The sequence below is a fragment of the Triturus cristatus genome, chromosome 7 (assembly GCF_964204655.1).
Source record: "Triturus cristatus chromosome 7, aTriCri1.1, whole genome shotgun sequence".
Lineage (NCBI taxonomy): Eukaryota > Metazoa > Chordata > Amphibia > Caudata > Salamandridae > Triturus > Triturus cristatus.
The window spans coordinates 1,560,076,129-1,560,095,070 of record NC_140590.1 but is presented as its reverse complement, the minus strand read 5'-3'; the positions used below and the strand labels follow the sequence as shown (position 1 = coordinate 1,560,095,070).

The following is an 18,942-nucleotide window of genomic DNA, read 5'->3' as shown; positions in this document are numbered from 1 at the left end:
GATGAATTGTAAAAGGTATTCATTTTTTGTGCACTATTCTCTTAAATTGCTGCTATGTTTACAGTTAGATTTTTTTTAATGTATGTATGTGACTTTTATGGCCAAAATGGCCGAAATAAAGTAATAATAATAATAATAATAAATCCTGGCTACTCCTCTTGAACTGTGTGTTCTTTGAGTAAGAGGGCAAACAATGTGGAGGGGTGAATGAGCCAGGCTTGCCAGGACAGTACTCTCTTCCAAAAACCACCTTCACTCCCCATTATGCTGAAAGATAAAACAGTACACCTAACAAGAATACGGACAAAAATAACTTTTTGTAACTTGTGGGAAAACAAATGTCTTACAGGTTGCAGTTAAGTTTAATTTTGTCAGCCTCAAAACTGAAATCAAACTCCATGCACATTCTTAATCCTTACAAAGCCATCTTGCTAAATTTTATTCTTTTATTTAGGTTTGTAGGCTTTCATATCGCACATATTTTCTGAAACTAGAGCACTATTATTAATTCCCTAAATTGAACATTGAAAGACAAAGCAAAAACGGTGCACGTATCAATCTATTTAGTCTAAAGAAGTGGTTTATGCTATTTGCAATCTTTTATGATTGAATCACAGCTAGTTTACACAAAAAATGTTTTTATTTAGCACTAGAAAAACTTACGAAGTGGTTTATATATTCTACAGTCCATTTAAAATATTGAAACAAATTAACTTTTCTCTTGAAATGCAAAGATCCAAAATCTGCCCCAACTTGAAAAAAAGAAGTGGTCCCAGGCGAACTGTGAGACTGTACTTCAGTGTGCTAGCTGACAATTTTGGGAGGACTGACATGTATATAGTCTTATGCGGGTTGCTACAGTGTAATGTGGCTTTATATGCAATGTTATGATAAATTTATAAAGCGCATACAAAAACTTTAACTGTTACCATAATCCCATCTTAACAACTATTAGGCTTTGCCCTAAATCTATTAGACAAAGGGAAATAGGGGCTAAAAATTTGCTGGTCTCCACTGACAAGCTTAGGCTGAGATGGAAGGGAATAGATAATAGAGCCCTCTTTGCACGCATGATAAGAACGCATTCCACACTTGTTGATACATGTTTGTCAATTGGCCCAACAGGCAGGGAGATTGTTGAAGCTTTTGGAGAATTATGCTCTGGCATCAAATCCATAATCTCCAAACCCATAAGCAATATAAATAAAAACCCGAGATGGTTCGACAATTCCTGCTCTCGGGCCAACAGAGACTTGCGCGTAGCATTAGCGGCCTCACCCAGGGATTCGAATTTAGTTAGATTATTAAGGGCCCGCTATAGGAAAGCCACTCAGATGCGTACGGATGAATTATGGAAAGTACGCTGGGATAACTTGGCCAAGGCAGCTGATCTAAAGGACACAAATGGATTCTGGAAGGAAGTGAAAAATATGAGGTCCATGGACTTAAACATTACCCCCATAAGCTGTAATATACCAAGCGAGCAATGGGAGGAGCATCTTGCGGGAATTTAAAACGTCACCTCGCATACTTGTAACAACATCCCAAGTAAAGTCATGGAGGTTACCATAACAATATTTGAAGTTGAGGAAGCAATACACCAAAGTCTAGGGAACAAAGCGCCAGGTCCGGATGGGCTTTCCATTGATCTAATAAAACATGAACCGGATTTTTGGGCCCCTCTTTTATGTAATGTTTTTAATAACCTGACTAATGCAACCTTCCCAAGCACTTGGTCAACCAGTATTATAGTCCCTATATTTAAAAAAGGGGACCGATCCAACCCCAGCTGTTATCGCCCAATTTCCCTAATAGACAACACTCTGAAGATATTGGGCAGAGTTGTTTTCAATAGAATTAGGAATTGGGCAGAAAACAACTATATTTTAAATTGTTGCCAGCTGGGTTTTAGAAGTAATGTTGGAACAGTGCTTAAACTTGAATCTCATCTTGGGGAAATATACGGTTGCTAAAAAAGGTCCGCTTTATTTGGGTTTTATGGATCTATCCTCAGCATTTGATTTTGTAAATAGATCACGTTTATGGGAAATTCTTTTAAACTATGGGTTGGACGAAGCATTGGTCTATTTTTTGGCATATTTGCACAGGGATTTGAAGGCCCGGGTTAGAATAAGTAATAATGGGGAAGTTTCTAGGGACATCACTGTTGGCCGAGGGGGTCAGACAAGATTGTGTTCTGGCCCCTCTGCTTTTTATTCTTTATATAAATGAATTGCACAACTCTCTTTCAAAAATTACCAGTGATGTACCCAAAATTAATGGTAAACTATTGCCCGTGATTTTATACGCAGATGATGCGGTCCTTATGGGTCGCACGCCCAACGCACTTCAGTTATGGGATTTGTGTATTTTATGGCAGATTTAGACCTCTGCACAAATTTTAAGAAATCTTATATAATGAGTTGTGGTCCTAAAAAACATCATACCAAATCAATCACAGTGGGCAGCGAACTATTGACATGCACAACCACTTTCCCCTACTTGGGCTTAGTTTTCTCAGAATCTGGCCCATGGAAGAAGTAAAATCGCTAAAGCGGTAAATTCTATTATCAGTCTTCGCCAACCAAGGCAATCTGAGGTAGTGGTACCATTGATCCAGATTTATAAATCACAATGTATACCGACGGCTACCTATGGAGCCGAAGTCTGGGGGCATGCTAATTGTGGTGGGATTCAAATAGAAGAAAATAGATTCTGTAGGAAAATTCTGGGTGCATTACTATCATCCCCAAATTATATATGCCATAGGGAATTGAACCTACATTATGTGGAGGATTTTATCAGGTCACGCCCAGCGATATTCTGGTTGAAAATATGGCAGAACCCTGCAGCAATTTTAACAAAAGAAATAATAACAGACTGTCTCAAGTGTGATAAAGGTGGCCGCATACCATGGTTGGCTGCAGTAAAAAAGAGTCTAGATGGTGTGAGTATGGAGCATGCCTTTTCCTGCCCGTCAGCAGCAGAAGGCATAAACATAAGATCAACCAGGGGGGCGCTGTACGACTTGTATCGCAAAGAAAGACAAGATGTTGAGCATGTTAGACCATCAATTGTTAGATATATGCCCCTACTGGAAAAATATTGTACCCAACATCACATGCCACAAGAATATCTTATGAAAAGCACAGGGAGATGTAAAAGAAGCCTACTTTATCGCCTCAGGGACGGAAGCATCAAATACTCACTTTGCTTCCCAATAGGCTTTAATAATAATCTAGAGCAAACGACCTGTCCCTGTGGCATTGGTGGCAAACAAACCCTGTTACACTTTTTACTTTTTTGTAAATTTTACGAAAAATACACTAAACAGTACCTTGCCCCATACTTCAGGGTCCATGCTATTACTGACTATGAACTTGCATACCTTGAGACATTAAGATTAGGAATCGATGACCTGATTTTTCGAGTAAGCACATTCCTCCAAGCCGCAGTGCGTTCCCGTGCCTCAATGTATGAATTTTAATGTTGTATGTATCGATTACTCTGTTTAATTGTTATTTTTACATTCTAACGGCTGTTCTTAGCCTATACATCTCAGGACTCATCACCAAGTCACTGTGGCATGTTGGACTTTGATGCACTTTATGGGAAATTTATTACTGCACTTTATTTGAAACTTATGGCAGATTTGCACAAACTTATGATTCTTTTATATTTGTATAAACTTTATTTTTAACTGTGAATATTTAGACTGATTCAACCCCTTTTTAAGGTTCTATTTTCAAAATATTACGTATTGTATGGATAATATATATTTATATGTTGATTTTGTTTGGTGGAGACGATTTGTACTTTTATGGATATTTGTATCCAAAATAAAGAATATTTGAATTTGAATTGAATTGTAACTGTTACTCATCTCATAGGTGGCAAAGTCGCCCAGGTATTCTCTGTTACATCTTTCTACATTTGATAGAAACTAAAAGTATTTAAAAATGTCACACAAAGCTAGGGTTGCCACATGGCTGGTTTCATACCACCATAAACGCTATTTTAATGTCCCAGACTGTACAAAAAATTACAAAATCACCTAAGGAAAATATTATATCAGTACAGTAAATGTAAAAATAAAACACTTAAAATGTGTTCTATAGTTGCCCTGATAACCGCCTGACTGGTAATTAAAGTAAACAAAGACAAAGGTCTTGTTTAAAAGTGAATACAGATGATTTAATTAAAGTTCTACATAAGAATCATAACCAGGGCGTTGCAGCATGGTAAAAATGTGATCTAACGTGAGAACAAATGAAAAAAGTAACTTGTTTTTGTAATCTTGTCATATTCTTTTACACATCAACTGTTGAATAATTTACATGATAGGTTAATTGATGAGTGATGTACATAAAAGGTCCTTCCATGTCTAGGTTCAATATTTGGGCCATGACAGAAACTTGATAAGGTCTTCGCCAGCGTCTCCTTGATGGCACTCGAGCCTCCCCTAGCTGGAATTGTTATCAACAGAGTTCGCGAAATTCCTAAGTCCATGACTGAGAACAACTCGTGCAGTCTGACTTTCCTTTGAATTCTGGGTCTTGTAGTCGATTTTGTGGGGACTTAAACTTAACTACATATTCCAGAGTGTACCAAATAAAAACATGGACTAGGTGGGTTACTCACGCATAGAACTGAGTTACTTTAGATGCCTGTCCCAAGGCACAAGGCCTTGCAAAAAGACCAAGACAACTACCCACCCCTCAGGAGGTCGAAGTTCAACGCAACCACATTTCTGTTGCAAATGGGGAGGAACAAGAATGTTCACGGTTAATAGAATCGACAACCTCCACTTATGACACCTCCGCCTGGATGCTACCTTGGCAGACCGACAATAGACCCTACTTCCTTCTCGCAACTAACCCACTACCGGTGCCTCTCCCGACCCTCCAGGTACTGGGCGACATGAAGACCTTCGGGACATTGTTAGACACAACCTACACGGCTACAACGTGGAGTTAGTTGCGCCTCGGTTGCTTCAGGTTTGTGTGCCGCCAAGTATAACGACTATCACTTTTCTACGAAGTCACACTGTTGGGTACGGTGGGGAACGTACTGCCAACCCGACCTATCCGGAATCATTATATTTCGAGAAATCACCATGAACTACTTTTATTCAACCAAGTTCCCACGCCTTCCTGAATGAAGGTGGGCAATGCGTTGAATCCGCCTAGGCCCTCAACGCGGCTGCCCCCCGCTCTGCCTGCAACGCAGCCATCTTGTGTGTGTGACGCTTTCCGCTCAGGCAAGTATAGGGACCTCAGGGTCCTCAGCTGGCCCTAGGATAGATGACCGCTCCAGCGCCGGGTAACGCACCGCGAATGCTCCCTTACCATGTTCCAATTGAAGACGTTTCGTTCCCCCTCTGATCTGGCATTCTACACAGGCGCCATGATCGGTCTCAGTCTGTTGGCGGAGTGATACCACAGCCCATTATATCACCCTAATTTCATTTATGTAAACTGTGTTTCTGCGTCGGACTTTGTGCCACCCCATTGAATGCGGTACCCAGATTCGCACAAACTGATGTACTGGTCACCTACCGGGTGTTGGATAACGAGACTTAGGCTGAAACTGGGTACTACTTTTCTGAACAACGAAAGCGGACTTCGATACGTGGAGAGTAAAAACTTGCGTGGTGGCGTCATTTTAACGTCGTTCAGTGAACCGAGGCTGGAAAGAAGGAGGGTGCAGAGTAGTGCAAGATTTGCGAATACAGCGACTGTTAATTTACTGTCTAAATTGCTTCTTTTTCCTCTAAATAATTTGGGGGGTTTATTCTTTGTTTTTTCACAATTCTGACGCTAGTATTGGAATATTCCCAAAAACTCTCCAAATTTTGAAAGTAGGGTTGCAATATTGTAATTCAACTTGCTAGTGTAACTCCGGCTACCGCCATAAGGGGTGGTGTTTGTGGAGGCTCGTTAGGTACTTTCTCATACCAGTAAACATTCCACCTCTTATGATCCTGAATGTAGGTTCCTGAAGTATTGTTAAACTCGGACCATAGTTCTGTCAATATACAGTTACTTCTAGGTCGAGCCTTGGCAGCCGCTGCGAGCATCCACATGCTGTATTCAGGACAGGTAGAGACTTGAAGCTCTACCCACATTTTTCATTGGCTTGCGTCAGTGTTCACTGTAAACTGTCTGTTTATTGGACAATAGGCGTAGTAGTCCCTCTTTAGTACTGCCTTGTCTCATGTTGTAACTCCCCGTTACGTGTGTTGTTACTAGGTAGGCTTTAATTACAGCCTCCAAGCACTATTTTCTCAAATAGCTTTGTCCTGCTTTTGTTGCAGGCAGGACATGTGGTCTTCTAACGCTTTTAAAAAGGTTTTTATAGCACGGGCATGAAACGCATTTGCAATGCAATATTGACAATGTAAAGGACAATGCCTTTTATTTATCTGTTTTAAAAACGCATAGATAAAAGGCATTGTCATTTACAGCGCCAATAGCTCAAACTCTCGTAAATGCAAGACCTATTGCAAATGCTTGTTTTACATACTGCTATGATTTTGGGGTTCTTAAAAATATTTTGACTCATTCATTTTAATGGTTTCCCACAAACGACAATCTTATTTCTTCAGTTCAGCTCTTTTCTTTTTCAGAAACTTTCAGGTCGGTACCTTTTTTAGGTCGAGGACTATCCGGTCTGCCGAAGGCAGAACCGGAAGTCGGAGATTTAATGTTTTCTAGAGTGGCTATTTAGCCCGCCTCTCTTTTTGCTTCTCCTCCATTGGCTGGCTTCCTAAACGGAGGCCAGCCATTGGAGGAGAGAGCCGTCCCTCCAAATAGGCTCCGTCTTTTTCAGATTCGGGGGCGTGTTCCTTGCTGTTCTTTCCACTTTTTAGCCACGCCCTTTTAGAACAGCAGGAACACGCCCCCGAATCCGAAAAAGTTTAGAAGCTTCCATCCGCCATTTTTTCGCTATCGTCTGGCCGTGAGGATCTTCTTGGCTGACCCAACGGGGAGTATGGCGATGTCCAGCGGTGAGTGTATCGGGTGCGTATCCTTTGCGGCGCGTTCCCTCACCCCCCTTCCCACCACGGCGTAGCCTCGGCCAGCACCGCTGGAGCTGCATCAGCAGAGCTTGCTTCCATCGGCGGCCCCGTGGGGACAGGGTCCGTGGGTGAGCCGGGGGGGTCGATCGGACATTTACTGGAGTGCTGGTGGGAGAGGTGAGATTCTCGCGCAGCATGGACCGTGCCTGATTGCCCCCGCCAACGCCGGCCTCCTCCTGTCTTGCTATAGACACTACGACCCTGTATATTCCGGCCTAGATCGGCGCTCATTTTCCTAGCGCTACCGGAGGACTGCCCCAGAGTAAGCCCCACTGCAGTCTTTGGAGTAGCGACACTGCAAATATGAACCGGGCCTGAAACAACCTCCGTCTCCGGACAACATAAAGCACCCTCGCATCTTTTGCAACCTCTCCGGGTCGTTGACTGTGCTCAGCCGAGGCTGTGCAATTTCAGGAAATGTGTGCATCCTGTAATGTGCGCGTGCATCTGACTGTAAACATCGCAGGGTGCATTCGGGCCTTCTGTTCCCTGCCAGGCTGATGTGGGCGAGCCGCTTGCTGTGGGGAGCGCGTCCGCCGCATTCGGGCGGGAAATAAATAAATAAATAATAACAACCGGACCCATTACTGCAATTACCATGGGCTGCAAACATCTAAGTGCAGTGTAGGGGAAAAGCAAATATGCCAACAGACCCGATTCTGGCGGGAGAAGCCCGATTTCTGAAGCTGAAAGTGGCTTAATTTTTTATGCCTCCTGTCTGAAATTTCCTCCCATTCAATAGAAGTCAAGCAGGGAAATGCATCACTCAATTACGTTTTTTTAAAAAAAAATCTCTCATTTGCCTCTCCCAAAATGTTGGCATGTGGAAAAGCGCTCCCCGGGTGAGAAGTATGGAAGAGAAAACCAGCTCCTGAAAGCGTGTGGCAATCCTCAAGATGTGCTGGAGGAGAAAACATGGCGGCCAGCGGTACCTCCTCTTGGACATCCAGAACTCCATCCACTATTTTATTGGCCTTTCACAATGAAAGTGCCCTTTGACCCCAGATGACATCACTCATTCGACCTGCTATACTACACCGAGCCTCTCACCAGCCTCCTATAAGCTGCTGAGGGTGTATGGCAAACAGTGCCCCCTACAGAAGGCAGACACATTCCTTGAACTCTACTTTCCGTATCCTGAGCTGCCATTATGACCCCGTGACCCCTGGGGCAGCAAGGGCAGACTTGCCAAAGAGCAAGCTAGTGATAACAGATGCTATTTTAGTATTTTAAAAGTAGCATTGTGGTAGGGTACCCAGTGGCATAACGAAATTTGAGGGGCCCCTCTGAAAAGTACATGGAGCCACTCGCCCCCAGCTCTGGACCCAGCCAGGAGATCTCTGGCCAGGGGCCCGCACCACCCGTGCACAGTGCCAGAGGGGACCCCCTGGAGCTTGGCCGCTCACGCCACCGGGGCGTAAAGGTCTACTGTTACGTCACTGAGGGTACCCTGTCCCCCAAACGGAGAGTCCACCTGCTCCATTTAGAAACTTTTGATGATCATGTTTCTGCCCGGAGTGCCCCTGCTGCCTTCACCAGCCAGGACCTTACACCGGTGGCCCGGCAGACTCTGGGTCGCCAGTATATGTACAAGGGATTTTCAACAAACAACCCCATGAGCTCAGTGAGACTGACTACATGACATGTGGGAACTGGCACCGGCGCCACAGCATCTACGAGCACTGTGCATGCATGGGAAATTGAAGTGCAGCTTTCTGATGCTGTGGAGAAGCTATAACCATACAGGTATTTTGACCACTAGACATTTCCTGCAGGCCAGTGAGCTCTGGCCTAGAGGCCAGCACCTTCCTGAAGACTTTTGAGACATGCATATTCCTGGAGGTGTCTCTTTTACTTCAGTTCCATCTCACAGGACGGATAGTGTCATTTATTTTTCGCTCCCAGCTTATCATGAGTGTTTGAGCCTCCTTTTCCCAGGGTGGTGCTGGTGCCAATGAAGCAAAACTGTGGTTGGGATCTACTTGCGGATAGCTCGACTGTACCAAATCTAAAGAAACATAAACATGATTCTGCCATACTCTACCCATTTTTCTTTTTCACCAATTTTAAAATGTGTCATTTGTTATTTGTAAGAGACCGATAGAGGAATGAGCGCTAGATTGAGTGAGCGCCGGGGTTTGCAAAGGAGCAGCCTGTGCGCGCCGGTGCAGAGTGAGTTGTACCATAATGGAGGCTGGGAGCCGCGGGTCAGATTACGTACATTGCAAGGGTCCAATTTCAAAACGTTCTGGACAATTTTGCAGCGACATTTGCGCCTCTGACCAGGGCTAAAGCGACGTATTCCACATCTTTGTACATGCAACTTTCGGGTCGAAACCCAAACCGATAAAAGAAATTACGGCGTCAGTGGCAAAACCTCTGCTAAGAGCCCCAGTGCACTCTTGACCTGGAGATGGGTGCACACTGGGAGGCAGGTTCCTTCTACCAGGGCAAACCCTAACTTTGTGCTTCATCCAAGTAATTCTCACTGAGTACTTGTTAAGAATGATTTCAGCTCCAAAGGTGGACAGCGCTATCACTGGCTCTCTGTGCAACTAGTATAGTTAACTGGACTTAGTGGGCAGGAATCAATCAGTTACAGAGAGCTCTGTGGTGCTCTCACACCGTGTGTTTTCTTTGCATTGTGGGAATTGTAGTTTTGCTTTCCTTCTGCAGCGCTCGAAGTGCCAGAAAGAAATAAAGGACTGAATGAGATACTCCCACCAACACAAGAGAACTGGAGATCTCCGACTGTATAAACAAGCATTTGCAATGCAATCTGTCTCGCATTTCAGCTACTTTGAGCTATGGCTCCCTCAGTGCTCCTGTGTCCGGCTGCTGCTCTGGTCTCCTCCCCCTGTTCTCTCCGGCTGGCGCTGTTCGCTCTCCTCCCCCTGGCGCTCGCTCCCTCTCCTCGGGCTAAAGATGGTGGTGTTCATGGCGGGCCGGAGCTACCCCGTGACTTGACGCGCAGCTCTGATGGATGGGCCTGCTCCGGGAGAATCTGCGGCCTGCCGCTTGGGTGATTTGTCCCCTCGCCCTCTCTCGCCTCAGCGCTGCTGCATACTCTCGGCCTCTCCCTTCTCCTGGGCTCTCCCCCCCCCCCCCCCACCCTACGCTCCTGTCTGGGTTAAGTGAGACCCTCGGGGTCCCGGCGTCAATTTATTTTGGTGGATGCCCAGGTGAGTCTGCAACTAAATTCCTGATCTTTAGCAGCAACAATTTAGTTGGTGTTGAGAGCTCCGTAACGGAGCCAATAATAATTATTTAATTAATGCTGTATTAGAAATCGTAGCCGTCTTTCATTGAAGTGTGTGTGTGTGTGTGTGGGTGGCTGTGTGTGTGTGTGGGTGGCTGTGTGTGTGTGTGGGTGGCTCTGTGTGTGTGTGGGTGGCTCTGTGTGTGTGTGGGTGGCTGTGTGTGTGTGGGGGTGGCTGTGTGTGTGTGTGGCTGTGTGTGTGTGGGTGGCTGTGTGTGTCTCTGTGTGTGGGTGGCTCTGTGTGTGTGGGTGGCTCTGTGTGTGGGTGGCTGTGTGTGTGTGTGGGTGGCTGTGTGTGTGTGTGTTTGGGTGGCTCAATGTGTGTGTGGGAGGCTCAATGTGTGTGTGGGAGGCTCAATGTGTGTGTGGGAGGCTCAATGTGTGTGTGGGTGGCTCTGTGTGGGTGTCTCTGTTGGTGGCTCTGTGTGGCTCAGTATGTGTAAGTGTGTATGTCTGTGTGGTTCTATGTGTGTAGCTGTGCGTGTGTGGCTCAGTGTATGTGTAGCTCAAAAAGTGCATAGGTGCCTCTGTGTGTGTATAGATGGCTCAGTATCTTTATGTGGCTAGCTCGGTATATGTGTTAAGTGACTATGTCTCTGGCTAGCTCTGTATGTGTAAGTCAGTGGCTCTGTATGTGGATGTCTGTAGCTCTGAATATTTGTGTGGATAGCTCTCTATCTGTGTCTGGCTGACTCTGTATGTGTGGCTCTGTATGTATGTCTGGGGGATACACTTTGTATGTGTGTGGCTCTGTGTGGGTGGTTCTGTATGTGTGTGGGGTTGGCTCTCTCACTACGTCACTCTCTCTCCCTAACTCTCTCTCTCACTACCTCACTATCTCTCACTATACTACACTCTCTCTCACTAACTCTCTACCTCACTCTCTAACTCACTACTCAACTCTCTCTTTCTCACAGCAACACAATATCACTACCACAGTAACTATCTCTCACTCTAACACACTACTTAAAAACCTCACTCTCTCTCTATCTCACTACCTCACTCTCTATCACTACATCACTATCTATTTCTATCTCCCTCTCACTGCCTCACTATATCACACACTCTCAAAACTTCACTACATCACTCTCTCACTACCTCACAACTTCTCTCTCTCTTTCTAACTCACTAATTCACTCTCTCTATCTCACTACCTCACTCTTTCTCTAGCTCACAACATCACTCACTGTTTCTATCTCACTACGTCAGAAAATACCTCACTCACTAACTCACTCTTTCACTACCTCACTCTCTATCTACCTCACTCTCTCTCACTACCTCACTCTCTATTTCAATACCTCACTCTCTCTATCTCACTACCTCTCTCTCTCTGCTAATGCAATAGTTATCACATATGCGAAAAAAAAACTAATGCCAATAGAAATGACAATGCCATTTATTTAGGGATACAAAAATGATAAAAAAAATAATGAGCAATACCAATAGCTCTATCTAGAATATTGCCGAGACCATTGCATTGTAAATGCTTGTTTGGTGTTTGAGATCACAGGACTTTTCCCTTGCGGCAGGCAGAACCTTTTTCCATTCTACAGCTAGTTCATAGGGAGAGAAAACAATTGTTTTCATTTTGGTCCATCTCGTTTGTGACATTCCAGAGAGTCAAACATTTAACCCGTTCGACGCTTGTGACGGAGCGGTTCCGTCACGTGCGTCGGTTGCGCTGTGCGCATGACGGAACCGCTCCATCATGGCCCCGCCCGCGCACGGAATCTTCAGCGCGGCGCGGAAATCCGCGCCGCGCTGAAGGGGTTAAAGTAACAGCGTTTTGCATGTTTGGAATTTTCAATATACACTGCTAATGTTAAAATTGAAACCATAAGTTCCACAATGCAACACTTGTTTAAAAAGCTTATATTGGATGATACTGTCGAGCAAGACATGGGGCCACAACGTATCTGTGGAACCGTATCAAAAGAAGTTGCTCTTAACTGAGGATCTAAAACCTGTTTTATACGTTACTAAACGCAGAACTTTCTTTTAAAGAGTACAACTGAAACAAGCAGAGCTCCCATAACACACCGTATTCATAGACATTCTGAACAATAAATCTAACCCTCCAAAGGTGTGATTAACTTTCTATTTGAAACCAACTTGTTCCCATTGCATGCGTAAATAATAAGTCCCTAATTTAATATCAGAAACTGCACGAGTACACCTCAACAAATTAACACGGACTATGGTTAGATACCACTGCTCCTGGGGAATTGTATCTCTTATCGTAAAAGCATGGCACTCATGTCTGTCTTACTTTTTTTGTCATCATCGAAGACTTAGAACTCGCTCTATTAAAATTTGATGAACTATTCCTGCCCAATCCTGAGTAAAATATAAGTATGGTTAACAGGTGATTTCAAAGTAGGTGAATAAAAACATTTTTATTTTGAAATTCATGCTTAACTTTAAATTCTTTTGAGTTTTTGTTGTGTTTAAATATGACTTCCATTGTTCAAAGTTGTCTCATCTGCAGTAACTTGCACAGTTTGTGACATTCACAGACGCTACAGTGTTGGTATGAACTTGTCTGAATCATCAACAGATATACACATTTCCAAAAATAGTGGTTTGCTTGAATGTTTGATTTGCGGAATTGCCCAGTGATTCATACACCTTAAAATGTTAGTTATTTCAATCTACCTCCATTGTTTTTTCCAAGATTACTAATAGATCCAATATTAATAATGTTTTTTGGTGTTAAGAGGTTTTCTTCATCTGAAGCAATTTTTTAATTTTTTTTGTCTGTTCGCAGAACACTACATTTTATGGTGCAAAAAAGTACGCAAGTGACACAGTGTGACGCTTGATAAATAACACTTTGTCCCAGTTCACAGTATGTTGACCTGGGCTAAAGTCAGTTATACAAAAGCTTATGGTATGAAAATGTTTGGTTAGAAAATTAACTTTTCTCTTGAATTCAGTCCAGTCAGGAAGTAGTCAACATTTTGAGTTTCAGAAGACATTTTGAGCTTCAGACGTGAGGTCTTGGGTCATTCCTTAACATTATCACATCAAAATTCTGCTGCGGGCTCGGTTGTTGTTTCAGTGCAGTGACTGGCAATGTACATGGTAATGGAATGTATGATCACAGAACGCATTGCCTTTAGTATAAGCAATTTCAAGGACCTCTGTGAGAATGATGCGTCCATGTGAAAACTTTTTGCATTAATTCAGTGTGAGTAGCAGTTGTTTTGTATCTCCCACAAGACTGGGATGATGAAGGATCATCAGCATTAACTCTAAAAGTTAAGGAATATAAAAACTTCCCGCAAAAGAATTTCATCACTTTCTGCAGTGCTAGATTTTATATCAGTTGCACCTTACGGTGAACGTTGATGTTATGTTATGTTATGTTATGTTATGTTAGTGCTATTTGTATTGCGCACGGCTGCTCCAGCGAAGGAGCGTCCCGGCGCACCGACAAGGTGGCGAACACAACACAGCTGGGGGACAGAAATAATTATTAAGAAATTGGGGAGTGAAGGATTTAACCAAGCTCAGAAAATAAATGAGTTTTAGCGGCCTTGCGAAAGGAGAGCAGGTCACCAAAGGTCCGGAGTTTCAAAGGGAGAGCGTTCCAGAGTGCGGCTGCCCGCACCTTAAAAGAGCGACCCCCCACCCGACTGAGTTTGAACCGAGGGGCTACCGCTAATTCTTGGTCTAGCGAGCGCAGAGTGCGGCCCGGGATGTAAGGGCGCAAGAGTTGGTGCAGTAAGGGAGGTGATAGGCCCTTCAGAATTTTGAAGGAAAGGCACAAAACTTTAAAGTGGATCCGCTGCCTAACGGGTAACCAATGCAAGGCTCGCAAAGATTGACCGGCCGAGCAAAACCTAGGAAGACCTATGATCGCTCTGGCCGCAGCGTTCTGCACTCTTTGAAGTCGGGTTAACTCAGCCTGGTTTAATCCTATAAAAAGGGAGCTGGCATAGTCCAACCGTGCCAAAACCGTTGCTTGCACCACCAATTGACGAGTTGCGGCATCGAAGTATTTAAGGGCAGGGCGCAGATTGCGCAGGATGCCGAAGCAGCAAGCCGCCGTCCTTTTGGTGTGGCCAACGAAGTTGAGGGAAGGGTCCAGCCAAACACCAAGGTTTTTGATCTCCGCAACCGGAGTGGGGGTCGGCCCCAGCTCAGAGGGCCACCAAGTATCTCCCCATAGGTCCGTCCGCTTCCCAAAGATCATCACCTCCGTTTTTTTGGCGTTTAGTTGGAGACAGTTGGACGTCATCCAACCAGCCACCGCCCTGAGTCCTTCTCTGAATCTTGGGGCATCCACCCCAGAGTCCCCGCTGATCGTGACCGCTAGCTGGGTGTCATCTGCGTACGACACCATGGTCATACCACAGAGCTTCACAACCTCAGCCAGCGGCCTCACGTAGATGTTAAACAACGTGGGGCTCAGTGAGGAACCCTGTGGGACCCCAAGAGACAGAGGATGACATTTGGACTGGTAGGGCGGGGACGCCACACAGAAGGAACGATCCCTGAGAAACGAACGGAACCACTGGTGTGCAGTGCCGATCACCCCTATCTCCTCAAGACGTTGCAGGAGAATGTCATGGGAGACCGTGTCAAAGGCGGCGCTTAGGTCTAACAAAACAAGCGCCGCCGTTTGACCTGCATCCAGAACTACCCGAAGGTGCTCGACCATAGATAACAGTGCTGTCTCCGTACTGTGGCCAGCCCGAAAACCATTCTGGGTGTCGTCCAGAATGTTGGCACGCAACAGATGACCAGAGAGGGCGGTGTTGACATGCACCTCCGCGAGTTTGGCTGGCCACGGGAGAAGTGAAATCGGGCGGTAGTTCTCCGATTTTGTAGGGTCGAGAGATGGTTTTTTCAAAATGGGCATTACTACCGCATGCTTCCATTTCAAAGGCACTTGGCCTGATGATAGCGACGTGTTGATTAAGTCGCAAACCGGGCGAGCAAAAACCTGGTCTCTGAACATAGGTGGCTTGAGCGGGTCGTCCGGCGACCCCGACTTAACTCGGAGAGCCAAGGCCGTGTAAGACTCCAAAGAGAGAGAGGGGAGAGAGTCTAGCGCCACCTGATCCGACCGGATGGGAGGCCCCATACTGGTTTGTGCAGTGGAGGAGGGGAAGGCCCTATATATGGTCTGGACCTTCTCCAGGAAGAAAGCCGCCAGCGCTTCACAATGAGTATTGGAGCTGATGGAGTTACCGGCCGGCTTCCTTGCCACAAGGTCTTTAAGGGCCTTAAAGATGGTTTTAACAGGATTCCCACTATTGCGAAACTCCAGAGCGTAGTATTCAGCCCGGGTTCTACAAACCGCGCGGTGATAAGACTTGACCGCAGCCATATACAGGGTTTTTTTGCTGCTGTCATACCTCTTCCTCCAGTCTCTCTCTGCACGTCTGCAGACACTTTTCAGAGCCCTCAGATTGCCATCATACCAGGGACTGGGGGCGCGGGAGCCACACTTACTGGAAACCATCGGGATAAGGGAGTCGAGGGCCCTGGTTACCCATCATGATCATGTCCATCTGACATCAGTAGGGCAAGTCGTACATTTGAACAGGTTGGATTGGAGTTACTAGGGAAGGAGTTTCTGAGAGGTTTGTATGATGTAAGTGCGAGTTGTGGATTGAAGCTTTGGCTAATGAATTTATCCCTATAACTATTGGGGTTCTGAGACAGTAACTTTGAGCAATACTGAAGAGTAAAGATTTTTGTCAAACATTGAGTGGGACTAAGTCTTAGTGCTCCTTTCTTTATCACCTAAGCTGATTGGTGTGGTAAGCACCAAAATCCACCTTATTCCCCCAATATTCAGAATAGGTAATTATTACACCTGACAAGTTCCTAGTGGCTTGATGTCAGATTTTACAAGGTGCAATAATTATTGCATCTGATTAAGAGCACTCAGTCTGTTAACAAAACACTCTGCATTTTAATCAAGTCCTGTGTGGATTATATTTACTATGCAAATTTAGTGGGTTAAAGAACTTTCAGAATGTAACATGGGAAAATGGCCCACTATTTACCAAGACACATGGATTTTGGCGCAGTAAGTACCAACATCTGCATGTTTTTCCCAATCAGTCAGAATTGAGAATAATGTTTGCACCCTATTAATTCAGAACACTTTGGTTTCAGATTTTATGAGGTGCAATAATTATTGCATCCGACAAAGAACATTCCTAATAAGTCTTGTGTGCATTATTTTAATTGGCATACTTGACTGATTAAAAGTGACATTACCGTCGCAAAGAAAAGATCTCTGGTCAGTCAGATTTTTTGACTTTGGTAATAACTGTATTGTGCTACAATAAATGGTACCATTTCACAAATCACGTATTGTTTTGTTACTTAAGCCTGCTACTATTGGTGAGCTAAGGAAGCTGCAGTGTAATTATCCAGTTTTTGTTATCCTGCATCTCAGCTAGTCGGGAGGGTATGACCTGCCCTCAATGGAACTTCCAGGTGCTCACTATTTGTTTGCCATGGAAAAAGGGCAGAGAAAATAAAGAAACATTATTTTTGAAATTACTAAACGTCTAGAACAAGCACTGGCAAACCCAGTAGGTCTCGCCTTTCTATGGGGTTACGTGACCTTTTGTCTTTGCCAGTGCTCTTTGTCGCTCCTGTTTGGTATTGGCAGAAAGATAAAGCACACTTGTTTGCTGATATGGAAAAGCATTAGCTAAAAATATTTTAAATAAAAACACGAAGATAGATGCATGCATCCATCATTATGCATGTGCACGTATGCTTCATAACGCTATGGCGGCCGCAGTTTGGTTATGTTTGCGTGAGCATGCATCATGATAAGGTGGCTATTTTGTTTTAATTTAGCATTCTAAGATGACTGACACCAAGTTTGGAGCAAGAAGCTGTAGAAAAAGTGAACCAAAGCAGATATCTTAGGGGAGAAGCACACAGATGTGCGACCTGGGGCGCTGCGGAGGAGAAGCACATGGGGGAGACAACTGGAAAGTACATTCGCTCATGGAGTGATTCAGCAAAATAGAAAAAATTAGTTAGCTAAAAGTGAGCAGTGGAAAGACACATGTAAAGAAGATATTCTCCAGAGGGGAGGACAAACAAAAGATGGATGAGGCAAGACCAGGAATAGGAAGTAAGCAAATGAGAGTTGAGATAAAGCCAACCAATGGTACGCAATGGACTAGCTTTAAGCCCACTGTAAGATCTTGGTAACCTCTAAGTAATTTTTTTCTTTTAACCAGTAATGCCGTAAGGTAAGCTCGACTTAAAAAGCGTATTCCTCAGTGTAAGCTGTGGAAGGACACAAGACACCCGATCAAAAGAATGGTAAATAATGTACACTCCAGGGTTGTTACAGACACAAGAAGAGGAAGGAAATCCACCGAATAAGAAGCATGCGGGTAAGATTGACAAAGAAGCCAATGGTGAAAATGGTATGACCCAAAGACTAGTGTAACTATTGATGTTGTCCACATTAGGTCTTTGACAATAGACTGGTAAAAGTTAAGCCTCCCTCTCCCCACATAATCACATTTAACTTCCTTAGAATTTTTATCCGCATACACAGTTCCCTTCAAACTGCTGTAAAGGCGCAGACAAATTAAGCAGTTAACCTGAGGTATGGACGTACTAATTGGGTGAGGGCCAATAGCCATCTAACCTGCTCCATGTTTAGTGACAATCCTTACCCTAGAATTGATGGTAAAGCTACCCCACTGTATTACTCAGATATGATTCCATGAGATGTGCTATTTTTGTAGTAGTTCCTCTTCTTATTTATTAAGTGGATGGAAATTAATGCTTTTATTGGTCATCCAGGCACGGGTGAGTTCAGCAAGACATTTCTTGTTCATTAGGTCTTGTGACAAAGGCTCTGTGACTGTAATGCTTCATGCCTCCATGAAAAGCATCTGCATCACAGTGGGCCTCTTACTTCCTCTTTGGAGTTTGAGAATGGGTTTCAGGGCTTTTCTAACATTTTATTAGTCCAATACATCCCTTTCTGTGCTCCCAGTCCATAGCAGCAAGAGAGAGTAACATCTGTGCGTAATGACCAGGGGGATTCTACTGGCTCCCTTTAAATAGTTAAACTGGAAGTACATCTGCGAAAATAGGCACCATACATTGTGTCGCCGGAAATACTGTTCCACCTTGATTTGATTTGATTTAGGATTTATATAGCGCCTGAATCACCCCCCAAGGGGTATCTCCGTGCTCGCAAACTGCTTAGTCGGTCAGAAACAGGGGTATGGGTTAAAACAGTGTTGTCTTCATAAGCCTACGGAACTGCAGGTGATCAGAGCATTCCCGCAAATGTATAGGAAGATGGTTCCAGAAGGTAGGGGCTAAGGGGAAGAAGGTTTTGTCAGCAAACAAAAACCATTACACCACTAAGGTTCAAAGAACGTGCACAAATGCAGTCACCCTGCCGCTTAGAGTACGTTTGTGTATTATCCCATGTTTTCAGTAGCCATTCAAAGTCAATACTACTAGTATGTCAGCTTTACGTTTTTGTGGCTTCTCTGTTGGGCAGGCAGTGCACCCTTAAGTGGATACTCTGTCCCTCCCTCCCGCCATTCTATAAGAAGACTGATGGTAATTGGAAGTGATTTGGTAG

The 18,942-nt window shown here is 44.4% G+C and overlaps 1 protein-coding gene across 3 annotated transcripts in view; it reads right to left on the bottom strand.

The window, feature by feature from the left end:
- Window positions 1–5,434, bottom strand: part of ZNF335 (zinc finger protein 335) — a 357,780-nt gene extending 352,346 nt beyond the window's left edge. For 2 of the 3 annotated variants that reach the window (XM_085619363.1, XM_085619366.1), the window contains exon 1: window positions 5,349–5,434. The gene's annotated coding sequence lies outside the window, so the exon portion shown is untranslated. The remainder of the gene's footprint in view (window positions 1–5,348) is intronic. The other variant, XM_085619364.1, reaches the window with a different exon arrangement.
- Between the last annotated feature and the right edge of the window lie 13,508 nt (window positions 5,435–18,942).